The 12,538-nt window shown below is 43.3% G+C and overlaps 1 protein-coding gene across 1 annotated transcript in view; it reads left to right on the forward strand.

Moving 5' to 3' along the window:
* The window catches only part of LOC310843263 (uncharacterized protein), a 192,399-nt gene that overhangs the window by 24,204 nt on the left and 155,657 nt on the right, over positions 1-12,538 (forward strand). The window lies entirely within an intron of this gene.

A 12,538-nucleotide genomic window follows, 5' to 3' on the forward strand; every position in this document is an offset into this window, starting at 1 on the left:
CTCCTTTGCACATGTTCCAGCTTGTCAATATCCTTATTTATTATCATTTTTAAAGTTTATGTGCCCTTCATCTGAAGATTTCACAACTGAAACATACAGGATTAAAGCATGGCTTTCTCAAAACAAGTCAAGCCAGAGAAATCTCTCCTCCCCTTTTTTTGGATGGAGTTACAAACTTTGTTGGTCAGGGGACAGCTGTGGAAATAGTGCATCTTGATTTCAGTAAGGCTTTTGACAAAGTCTCCTGTGATATTTATGTGAGGAAGCTGGTAACGTGGGCTGAACGAGGTAACTGTTAGTTGGATTTGACTGACCAAACTCAAAGAGAACTCCTTCATGGTTCCTCATCATCCTGGGGGAAGTGACAAGAGGGGTGCTGCAGGGTTCTGTCCTGGGCCCGTTGTTGTTCAACGTCTATAGAAATGACTTGGATGAAGGAACTGAGGGGGTGCTCATCACATTTGCAGGCAACCCCTGCTGTGAGTTCCTGCAGGTCCTGTCCCTGCCTCTCTCCATCTGGTCCAGGATGGGACCTGCTGTCCATCCTGGCTGATAAAAGCAAGCCGGGAAGGGCTGGGTGATGGACTTTGTGGGGTGGTGAATGCTTCTCTCTGTGAGGGGGCCTGCCCAGACCCACAGAAAAAGATGGTTATTAAACCGTTTCTTAAAAAAACATATTTAGACCTATCGCCCAACCTCAAATCTTCCATTCTTGGGCAAGGTGATTGAGCAAGTGATTGCTGAACAACTCCAGACATGCCTGGAAGATGCAGACCATTTGTATCCCTTCCAGTCGGTATTCAGGCCTCATCATTTGACTGAAAATGCCTTGTTCACAGTGGTCGATGATCTCTGGTGGGCTAGGGACAAAGGTGAGAGCTGTTTCCTAGTTCTGTTGGATCTCTCAGTGGCTTTTGATACCATTGCCCATAACATCCTTCTGGACCGTCTGGAGCAGGGGTGGCCAACTCCCGAGAGACTGGGATATACTTTCAAAATTAAAATCTGGCAGTGATCTGTGGGAGTCATAAAGACATGGCAGAGGCTTGTATTGCCGTGTGGTGCCTGCTGACCTTGGTGACCGGCATGTCTGTGCCTTGCAATGTATTGAATGTATTGACCTTATATGGAGTTGTGTTCCCTCTGGGCAGTAATTACCTTATATGGTGATGGGTGTAGTAAAAGCCATGACTGGACGATGTAACGTGAGACATTGGCAGACGGCCATGCAGGCTGAGAGAGACAAAGGATAATAAAAATTACCGGACAGGAGAGAAGTCGAAGGAGCTGCTCCTCCATCCTGAAAATACTGCTGTCTCACTGTGTCTTTTTTCTATGCTGTGCACCATTTGTGACGGCTGGTTTCCATCAGTGATCTACCCCCATTTTTTAGGAATTGAGGTCAAAGAGTTGTTGAGCTTTTTTCTTTTGGGGGGAGGGGAAATGCCCTGTCTTTTAGGGATTCAGCTCTAGGTTGTTGACCTTTTTTTTAAGGAGGGAGGAACAGATGCAGGCACCACTAACCTTACAATTGCTGGCCAGATAACGGCCTCGGTTTCTAAACTCCAGCTTCCCTTCTGCAACAATAGAGGCCGGTGCAAGGAGAGAGGGCGGGGCCAGAAGGGGGCCAGTGATCAACCATGATCTACCAAAACATTGCAGGCATCGACCAGTAGATCGCAATCAATGTGTTGGACATCCCTGGTCTAGAGCATGGGTAGGCAAACTAAGGCCCAGGGGCCAGATCCAGCCCAATCCCCTTCTAAATCCAGCTCGTGGACGGCCCAGGAATCGGCGTGTTTTTACATGAGTAGAATGTGTCCTTTTATTTAAAATGCATCTCAGGGTTATTTGTGGGGCATTGGAATTTGTTCATTCCCCCCCCCCAATATAGTCCAGCCCCCCACAAGGTCTGAGGGACAGTGGACCGGCCCCCTGCTTAAAAAGTTTGCTGACCCCTGGTCAAGAGGGGCTGGGACTATATATACAGTAGTTACTGTCCTTCCTCCTGGGCCGTGTTCAGAAAGTGGTGTTGGGGGATGAGTGTTCAGACCCCTGGGTTCTCACTTGTAGGGTGCCTCAAGGTCCCGTCCTCTCCCCCATGCTTTTTAACATCTATATGAAGCCTCTGGGAGAGATCATCAGGGGGTTTGGGCTGGGTGTTCATCAGTATGCAGATGATACCCAGCTCTACCTCTTGTTTAAATCAGAACCAGTGAAGGCAGTGAAAGTCCTGTGTGAGTGTTTGGAGACGGTTGGAGGATGGATGGCGGCTAACAGATTGAGGTTGAATCCTGACAAGACAGAAGTACTGTTTTAGGGGGACAGTAGGTGGGTGGGTGTGGAGGACTCCCTGGTTCTGAATAGGGTAACTGCCCCTGAAAGACCAGGTGCACAGCCTGGGAGTTATTTTGGACCCACAGCTGTCCATGGCGGCACAGGTCAATTCTGTGTCCAAGGCAGCTGTCTACCAGCTCCATCTGGTACACAATCTGAGACCCTACCTACCCCCAGACGGTCTCACCAAAGTGGTGCATGCTCTAGATATCTCTTGCTTGGACTACTGCAATGCGCTCTGTGTGGGGCTACCTTTGAAGGTGACCTGGAAACTGCAACTAATCCAGAATGCGGCAGCTAGACTGGTGACTGGGAGTGGCCGCTGAGACCATATAACACTGGTCCTGAAAGACCTACATTGGTTCCCAGTACGTTTTCGAGCACAATTCAAAGGGTTGTTGCTGACCTTTAAAGCCCTAAACGGCCTCGGTCCAGTATATCTGAAGGAGCATCTCCACCCCCATCGTTCAGCCAGGGCATGGAGATCCAGCGCCGAGGGCTTTCTGGCAGTTCCCTCTCTGCAAGAAGTGAGGTTACAGGGAACCAGGAAGAATGCCTTCTCGATGGTGGCGCCCTGTGGAACACCCTCCTGTCAGATGTCAAGGAAATAAACAACTACCAGAATTTAAAAGACATCTGAAGGCAGCCCTGTTTAGGGAAGCTTTTAATATTTGATGGACTATTGTATTTTAATATTTTGTTGGAAGCCGCCCAGAGTAGCTGGGGAAACCCAGTCAGATGGGCGGGGTATAAATAAAAAATAAATTATTATTATTACTATTAACACCAAACTGGGAGCGGAGGCTAATGTTGCAGAAGGCAGAATCAGACCACTTTATTCTGCCTTGCTCAGGCCCCACCTAGAATACTATGTTCGATTCTTGGCACCACCATTTAAGTATCTTAAATTTTGTTTGCCAGGGGAAATGAAGGTGGGGGAACACAATCCACATTCTTTTTATAACACGTGGCCAATGTTTATTGAATATATAAATTGTTAAGACTGTTGCCGGAATCCAGCCAGCACTCATAGGAAAATGTGGCGTGATCTTTTAGAGTAATCAAATGAAATGTGTAACACATGGCATGATGAAGCTCTGCAATTTCATCAGGACAAGTTATTTGTTGTTTACTGTTGTAACCATTGCTTTCTTTAAAAATATCTTTTGTACCATGAAAATAAATAAAAGCAATTTTTTTTCTTTTAAAAAGGAGGTAGAGAAATCATGTGTACTATTTTCTCTTATTTGGAGACTGTAATTTCACATTATCTATGTGTTTCTGTGTGTTCAGCACACATGATTGCAGATGAGACTGAATAGAAGACTTCCTAGGAAATTTCCTTTGACTGCTTCTGTATTGTTTCAAATGTGACTTCACTTAACAGATAAGAACAAATCATATTTATTACTGATGAATCATACCATTGTCAGCTCAATAATCTCCACCCCCAAAAAACCAGCGCTTTACATGAGCAGCTGCTTTCTTCCCATTTCTTAGGTGGAAATAACTGATAATGAAAAGGCAGAAGGGAGATAGACCCTTTCCCTCACCCTTTGGGGATCTGGGGGGCTTCATTTCACCCCTTAGTCCTGCTCCTGAAAGCTTGGCAGATGTGGAGTATTTGCTCACACTCTGCCATGACTTAAAAATGAATCTTCCAAAAAAATAAAAATAAAAATGGTATTGCAGTGCTAAAAAGGCTCAAGAAAGCAATTCCTGTAGTAGCTGGCATCTTAGAGAGCCCAATGCCACTCTGCCAACTGCCTCACTCCCAGCTAACTAATCTGGAAAGTTGTCCTGTCATCTCTGCAAGGAATTCAGTGTCCCTTGAATTAGCAATTAAGTATTTCTGGAAGAGGAAATGTTACAGTCTCTACTTACAACCGCTTCAGGTTACAAACACTTCAGGTTACAAACTCCACTAACCTGGAAGACTTACTTCGAGTTGACAACTTTGCCCCAGGATGAGAATGGAAATCATGTGCCAGCGGCGCAGCAGCAGCAAGAGGCCCCATTAGTGAAAGCACGCCTCTAGTTAAGAACAGTTTCAGGTTAAGAACAAACCTCAGGAATGAATTAAGTTCGTAACTAGAGGTGCCACTGTATTAGCATAAAAGCATGCTTAAGAAAGTATTACTAATTTATGATGAGAATAGGATTTATTTATTTTGAACTTCGCTTGGTTCCTCCTTGGTGGCCAGTGTGATTGTTTCAGCAGGGCTAGAACTCAGGACCCGCTGCCTTGAGGGACATCTAAGAGCAGTTGGGCAGGGGAAAGGTCTCCCTTGGGAGGTGGTGGACTCTCCTTCCTTGGAGGTTTCTAAGAAGAGATTGGACGGGCATCTGCCACGGACGCTTTCACTGAGATTGCTGGGGGGTTGGACTAGATGACCCTGGGATCCCCTTCTATCCCTCCCACTCCTGAATTCTAGTGATATGGAAGGAGGGAGGGGGGTACCTTTCCTCACTTCCTCCTCTTCCTCAAAGGGGGCCCGAGGTGATGACCTCGATGGCGCCCAGCTCCTGAAACCCCACACTGTTGCACAAGCACCACACTATACCCCTTGGCCTTATAAAATTATATTCTTTCCTTCTATATAGGGCAGAATAAGCCCTTCTTTCTTAAACCTTCCTTTCGCCCTATTTTAACATGGGTTGACCGTATCTAACTGCATCCTCCATTGACTATAATGGCCGCGCCTCAGCCAATCAAGAGCATGCATTCCCCTGCAGGAGCTAGCTCAGGGAGCTCTTGCACGCCTCATTTAACCTCCTGACAAGTTGTTGACGGCTCCCCGCTGCGAGAACAATGGAACCGAAACCAGCGACCTTGTAAAACTGTCAAAGTCTTGTTACAATGTATCCATTTGTTTCCGCTTTTAATATACAATATACACTTGACCGGCAAGGGGCCAAAAGCTTTGGAAAATGATATAAAAGCTTCGATTTTCTCCATTTTAACGTCATTCTACTCTGTTCCCTCTGGACTCCATGTTGCTGCCCCACTTCCATAATCTCCTGAGCGACAGGTCACGTACTCAGGAAGACCCTAATCCGGTCGGATCGTTCTGCCAAACCCTTCCTCCGGGCAATGCCAGGTGGCAGACGATGCATATCTGCTCCATTGTCTCGCCATCACCTGTACTCAGGAAATGTTTATCCATGTTTATCTATGCATATCCCTTACTCTGCATATCTCCCCCTCCCTTCCTGAAGTGCTGATCCGTGTAACCCCACCTTTCTGTAATGTATTCATGACGTTTTTCTGTGTAACCCAACCTTCCCATAATGTATTCATGACGTTTTTCTGCACTGTATTCTGGGACTTGGAGGGAACTTTTAAAAGTCTATGTCGCCCCGTTCTCGGGGTTCCATCTCATCTTGAACCTGTTGGCCAATAAACTCGGATCTCCGCATCTTGCTCCGTCTCCGGCTGAACTCATTTCTTCCACTAGGACCCACGGACTTAGTCCGACGAGCTGGGTGGCAGGTCAACTCCGCACCCATAATTTACCGTAACATTTGGCACCCAACGTGGGGCGGGCGGTACTCCCGTGTTGCTGACCGGGGGCCCCGAAATCTTCAGCCGGCTCCGGGCCATTTTGCCTGGGAAGATCCTTTGGACCTCCGGCCATCCTCTGGGCGGTAATCGAACGTCCCAAGGGTTTAGCCGGGGAGCAAAGGGAATCCGGCCGGCTTACTCATCGATCCCAGGATCGCCGTAGAAGACGCGTGAGTATAGGAAAAGTAAATCCAGTGCACTGGTGGGAAGGGGGTGGAAATCTCCTGGCAACTGAATTCTCTGCCCTCCTCTCTATCGCTCCTTCTCGCCTGTCTCTTGGTCCAATTGGTGAGAGAGACCGTGGACTGCTGCTCGACCCAAAAGGGGGATTCTGAGCTCTATCTCTTTCCCTATATTTCTCCAGCCAACCGCACCAATTGGGAGCCTGAAAGTAAGACGGAGAGACCCGATTTGAAAGATAGCCGACTCTCCGCAATGGGTATCCCAGTTGAAAGCAACTGACTTCCGGTTGGCGCCAGTGTTTAATGGCTGCCCTTGCCTCGAGCTCCGAGGCAGGACTGCTCCGCGTGTTCGGGTCTGACCCGCTACGGCGAGCGGGGGACCCCTAAAATCACAGGCGCAGAAGCCTGTGAGCAAGGAGACTCGGTGGGCACCTTTTGCGCCCCCCGGTACTGTGAAGGAGCCTATTTAAAGGCTCCGGAGCGGCATCGGGAGTGAGCGCGGTGCTGAGAGTCGCTACCCAGCCCGTGGAGTGAAGCCGCGTTGCCATGAACGGAGAGCGCTGATTCCTTCCTGAAACTGAGAATTGACTGCAACACCCGTAAGATTGAGGGACTGAATGGGACACTAAATTTGGAAATTTGACTGAAAACGGGAAAGGCATAAAATAAGGAAGTCTGCCTCCCCGAACTGCATGACTAACAAAGCAACGAAAAGAGTAAGCTGCATTTGAAAGGAAAAACCTTTTGCAATTTGTCAAACCTGACATCGGATCTAGATTTTCCCCCAACAGGCAGGAGAAGGGGGGAGGATAATCGGACATTGTTAACCTGCGTGAAAATAATTGGGAAAAAAGATCTTTCACTGTCAAACCCCCCCTAAGTCGGGCTGCCAGAGCAAGGCACCGTGAAAAGTGAACTGTCAGATTAAACTGGATACAAAGTGGGGTCTCTGTCTGAAACAAAGTTACTGGACTTTAAGGGAAGAAAGTTGCGGACTTTTTGGTTATATTGAAACAATTGTGGATTTATAGAGTGAACTCTTGAACTTTTTATTCATTGCTCTATGTTCTCCCTGCTTCCTTTGTTACCTTTTTCCTTTGGATACAATTGAATGCTCCCTCTAGAGGGCCTAAAGAAAACTGTTACATTGAGAAAGAAACAGTGGGATTTTCCACTTGCAACTTTTTCCTGTGAGAACGACCTTGAGGACATGAGTAGTTCAGATGAGATAGTAACCAGACTCAAAAACAAAGCAAGCACAGCAGAAGAGAAGGGGCTCAACATCAGGAACAACACCAGCTGCACAGGAAAAGACAATAACAGCATCTATGGATCCTATGACACAGGCATTGTTAAAAATAAATCAATCTTTGGAGGCACTAACAAAGCAATCCACAGAGAATTCCAAAAAATTGACAGAACTGACAGCAAGATTGGATTTGAACACAGCAAGCGTATCATCTAACACAGACTCTATAAATAGACTAATTCAAGAAAGTTCTGAGACACGAAAGATCGTGGAAAGTGCAAAAAATACTGCAGAAGAGACAAGGGAAAAGTTTGAACCGATTAGAAAAAAAGTAAATGAACATGATGCAGCCCTGTCCTTACTGGAACTACAGAGAAAGGAGAAAAACCTGAAATTAAGACTGGTACCTGAGAGTGAGGGGGATGACCTTGCGGAATTCCTTAGAAACAACTTTGCAGAATTTTGGCATGAAGAATGGGAGGAAAAAGATGAGCTTGAAATAACAATGGCCTTTCGGCTTGGCAGGAGACAGGGGAAGAAACCAAGGGACTGCCTGATTACACTGAGATCCAAGGAAGAAAGAGATAAAATATTGAACCTGCACTATCAAAAGGCGCTGGTGATCCAGAATTGTCAAGTACAGATTTTTAAAGATATCCCTAAATATATTTTGGAGGTGAGAACCTTATTTAAAGACTTGGTCGACCTGCTGAAGAAAAATATCATTCCTTTCAGGTGGGAATTCCCACAAGGACTATCTTTTAATTTCAAAGGAAGGAAGATAAAAATAAGAACAATTCAAGATAAAGAACAGTTTCTGGGGAGATACCTGGAAGATCTACAGAAAGGGACGGTAGAGGAGAAAGAACCAACTGACATCGCAAATCTATCATTCGAGCTTTTACCACCATCAGAGGAAGAACAAAAACTGGGAGCAGTTGGAGGAACAGATATTAAGTAACAAAATGTCTCTGCAACTTCTTAGCTGGAATTGTAACGGTTTGAACCTTCCCCGAAAAAGACGGCAAGTTTTTCATATTTTGAAGAGAGAACAATTAGACCTAATATGTTTGCAAGAAACCTACATTGCCAGAATACACAGGAAATTATTAATAAATAAGAAACTTGGACAGGAATTCATTTCATCAGATAAAGTGAAGAAAAGAGGCGTAGTGATTTATGCAAAAGAAAAATTGTTCCCAAAAATGATATTTAAAGATGAACAAGGGAGATATCTGGCAATTGAAATACAAGTTCAAGGAGAAAAAATTTTGATAGTTGGAATTTATGCACCAAATGAAGGGAAGGCCAAATTCTTTAAGAAGTTGCATGAGACTTTAATGGACTTCCTGGACTATAAAATCGTAATGATGGGAGATATGAACGGAGTTGTCTCCACAAACATGGACAAAGCACAGAGACAAGTGATATCTAAGGAAGGGAGACTACTAAAGACTTTTTTCGAAATGACTGAAACTATGGATCTGATTGACATCTGGAGAACAAGGAACCCTCTTGAGAGAGAGGGAACCTTTTTCTCTGAAGCAAAAATGACATGGACAAGAATTGACCAAATATGGGTTACTAGTAGCCTGGCGCCAAGAGTAAAAAAAGTAGAAATCTCCCCAAAAACCTGCTCCGACCATAACGCTGTAAAGGTGGAGATGAAACTAACAACAACTGGATCCTTTAGATGGAGAATGAATGACACCCTACTTAAAGATGAAGAGATTCACAAGAAGGCCCAAAAGGCATTGAAAGATTATTTCGAGATAAACTTGAGAACAGATGTGGAGAAAAGAACAATTTGGGACGCAAGCAAAGCCGTGATGCGAGGTTTCCTAATTCAACAGAACTCTATAAAGAGGAAAAAACAAAATGAGAGGAAAGAAAAAATCTTAGAAAAAATGAAAGAAGGAGAAAAGAAATTGAGGTCCAAACCAAAGTCTCATGAGATTCTGAGAGAAATAAAGTATCACCAGATGCAATATATGGAATTGATGAATCAAGAAATAGAATGGAAAATAAAGCAGATGAGACAAAAGACATTTGAATCAGCGGATAAATGTGGGAAACTTCTGTCATGGCAATTGAAAAAGAGACAGAAATTGAACACCGTGACAAGTCTAGAAATGGACGGAAAGATTATCCACAAACCTAATGAGATAAGTAATTGCTTTCAAAGTTTTTTTAGGAAATTGTATGCACAAGGGCCAGTCAATGAGCAAGAAATAGAAGAATTTATTAGAAAATATGGTCTACCAAAAATTTCAGAACAAAGTAAAATGATTTTGAATGAAAAAATAACAGATCAAGAAATAGAGGGTGCCATTCAGAACATGCAATTGGGAAAATCACCAGGACCAGATGGTTTGACCGCTAGATATTATAAAGCGTTGAAGGAATGGTTGATGCAATCATTGAAGGAAGTTTGTAATGAAATTATGGAGGGGAAAAAGGCACCTGAATCGTGGAAAGAAGCTTTCATCTCACTTATACCGAAAACAGAGTCTGAAAAGAACCAGGTTAAAAACTACCGCCCAATATCTTTACTTAATGTGGATTACAAAATTTTTGCAGACATTTTGGCAAAAAGACTGAAGAGAGTGTTGATAGGGGAGATTCATAAAGACCAAACTGGCTTTCTCCCAGGGAGACATATGTCAGATAATGTGAGGAACATTATAGACATTTTGGAGTTATTAGAAGTTGACGTTAACAGAAAGGCGGTTTTGATTTTTGTGGATGCAGAGAAAGCCTTTGACAACATTTGTTGGAGTTTTATGAAGAAGAATCTCCAAGGGATGGGGGTAGGCCAAGGTTTCGAAAACGGTATAGGTGCAATATATTCTAAACAAAAAGCAAAGTTAATTGTAAACAATGTGGTAACGGAAGAAATTCCTATTGAAAAAGGCACACGACAGGGGTGCCCAATATCCCCTTTGCTTTTTATATCGGTCCTGGAGGTTTTGTTAAACATGATTAGAGGGGACCAGTTGGTTAAAGGAGTTCAGGTCGGAGTTAGATACTATAAACTAAGAGCATTTGCAGATGACCTAGTATTGACTTTGCAACAGCCAGACACTAGTACTAAAAGAGTATTAGAGCTAATCGAGATTTTTGGTCAAGTAGCAGGATTCAAACTTAATAAACAGAAAACGAAAGTGTTAGAAAAAAACAACTACAGAGGAAAGAGAGAAATTTCAGAGTGAAACAGGTCTGGAAAAAACGAAAAAAGTGAAATACCTGGGGGTAAACTTAACATCTAAGAATGTGAATTTATTTAAAGACAATTATGAAAAATGCTGGTCAGAAGTAAAGAAAGACCTAGAAATATGGTCAAGGTTGAAACTCTCCTTGTTAGGCCGAATTGCTACTATCAAGATGAATGTATTGCCTAGAATGTTGTTTTTATTTCAAACCTTACAAATATTGGACAAGATGGACTGTTTCAAGAAGTGGCAGAAAGATATATCAAAATTTGTCTGGCAGGGCAAAAAGCCCAGAATAAAATTTAAGATTCTAACTGACGCAAAAGACAGAGGGGGGTTTGCCCTGCCGGACTTAAGACTCTATTATGAATCGGCAGCTTTTTGCTGGTTGAAAGACTGGCTACTTCTTGAGAATACAGACATTTTGGATTTGGAAGGGTATGACAATAGCTTTGGTTGGCATGCATATCTATGGTATGACAAGGTAAAGGTATATAAGGGTTTCAAAAAACATATTGTCAGAAAAGCATTATACAATGTCTGGATTAGATATAAGGATCTGTTGGATACTAAAACTCCCAGGTGGCTGTCACCAATGGAAGCTAAGGGGGTTAAAAAACTTAATATGGAATCTAAATGGCCAAAATATTGTGAAATTCTAGAATATGAAGGCGAAAGGGTTAAACTTCAAAGTTATGAGAAATTACAGTCCAAAGTTAGAGATTGGTTACATTACCATCAGATAAACGAGACATTCAAACAAGACAGGAAAATAGGATTTCAGAAGGAGAGGTCAAAGTTAGAAACAGAACTGTTAGAACCCAATACTAAGAATCTGTCAAGAATGTATAATCTGCTGTTAAAATGGAATACACAGGATGAAACGGTGAAATCAGCTATGATTAAATGGGCACAAGACATTGGTCATGACATTATGTTTGCCGACTGGGAACAGTTATGGACCACTGGTGTTAAATTTACGGCATGTAATGCCTTAAAAGAAAACATAATGAAAATGATCTACAGGTGGTACATGACCCCAGTCAAACTTGCAAAAATCTATCATTTGCCCAATAACAAATGTTGGAAATGTAATGAGACGGAAGGTACCTTTTATCACCTTTGGTGGACCTGCCCGAGGATCAAAGCCTTCTGGGAAATGATCTATAATGAAATTAAGAAAGTCCTTAAGTGGACCTTTCCTAAGAAACCTGAGGCTTTTCTCTTGGGCATGGTTGGCCAATTGGTGCCAAAGAAGGACAGGACTTTTTTTATGTATGCTACCACAGCAGCAAGAATTCTTCTGGCAAAGTATTGGAAGATGCAAGAACTACCTACTCTGGAAGAATGGCAAACAAAGGTGATTGACTTTATGGGACTGGCAGAGATGACCGGCAGAATCCACGACCAGGGGAAAAAGACAGTGGAAGAAGACTGGAAGAAATTTAAAATGTATCTCAAAAATTGTTGTAAAATTGAGGAGGGTTAGATGTCAAGGGGTAAGAAGTAGAGAATTACAGCTGTAACTAATAAATTAAGGGGAACTTAATGAAAGGGAATTAAATGGATAAATGGATTGACGGGTTGCTAAAAAATTGTAAAATAAGGATGCAGTGAAAGGGAGGTATGGGGAAGTCGGATGAAAGAAGGTATACGAAAATAAGATTGTGAAATTATACATGTTTGTTTTTGTTTTAGTTTGTCTTTATTATGTGTTGTGCTTGTCTTTTTTGTATGTGTTTAAAAAATTGAATAAAATTTTTTTTTAAAAAAAATGAAAGATAGCCGACTCTCCGCAACGGGTATCCCAGTTGAAAGCAAGGGGTTGGAGTTCTTTTTCCGAACTTCCCGAGCGTCCTTTCTAGGGGGCAGGAAGTGATCTTGCTTTCTATCCTAATCCCAGCCGCACCGGTCGGGCTACGTACCACGTGTATCGTAAGCCCGCTTCCGAAAGCAAGGGGGATTTTCGACCCAAAATTCTATCCAGGGACCA

The sequence above is a fragment of the Podarcis gaigeae genome (assembly GCF_964106915.1).
Source record: "Podarcis gaigeae genome assembly, chromosome: 4".
Taxonomy (NCBI): domain Eukaryota; kingdom Metazoa; phylum Chordata; class Lepidosauria; order Squamata; family Lacertidae; genus Podarcis; species Podarcis gaigeae.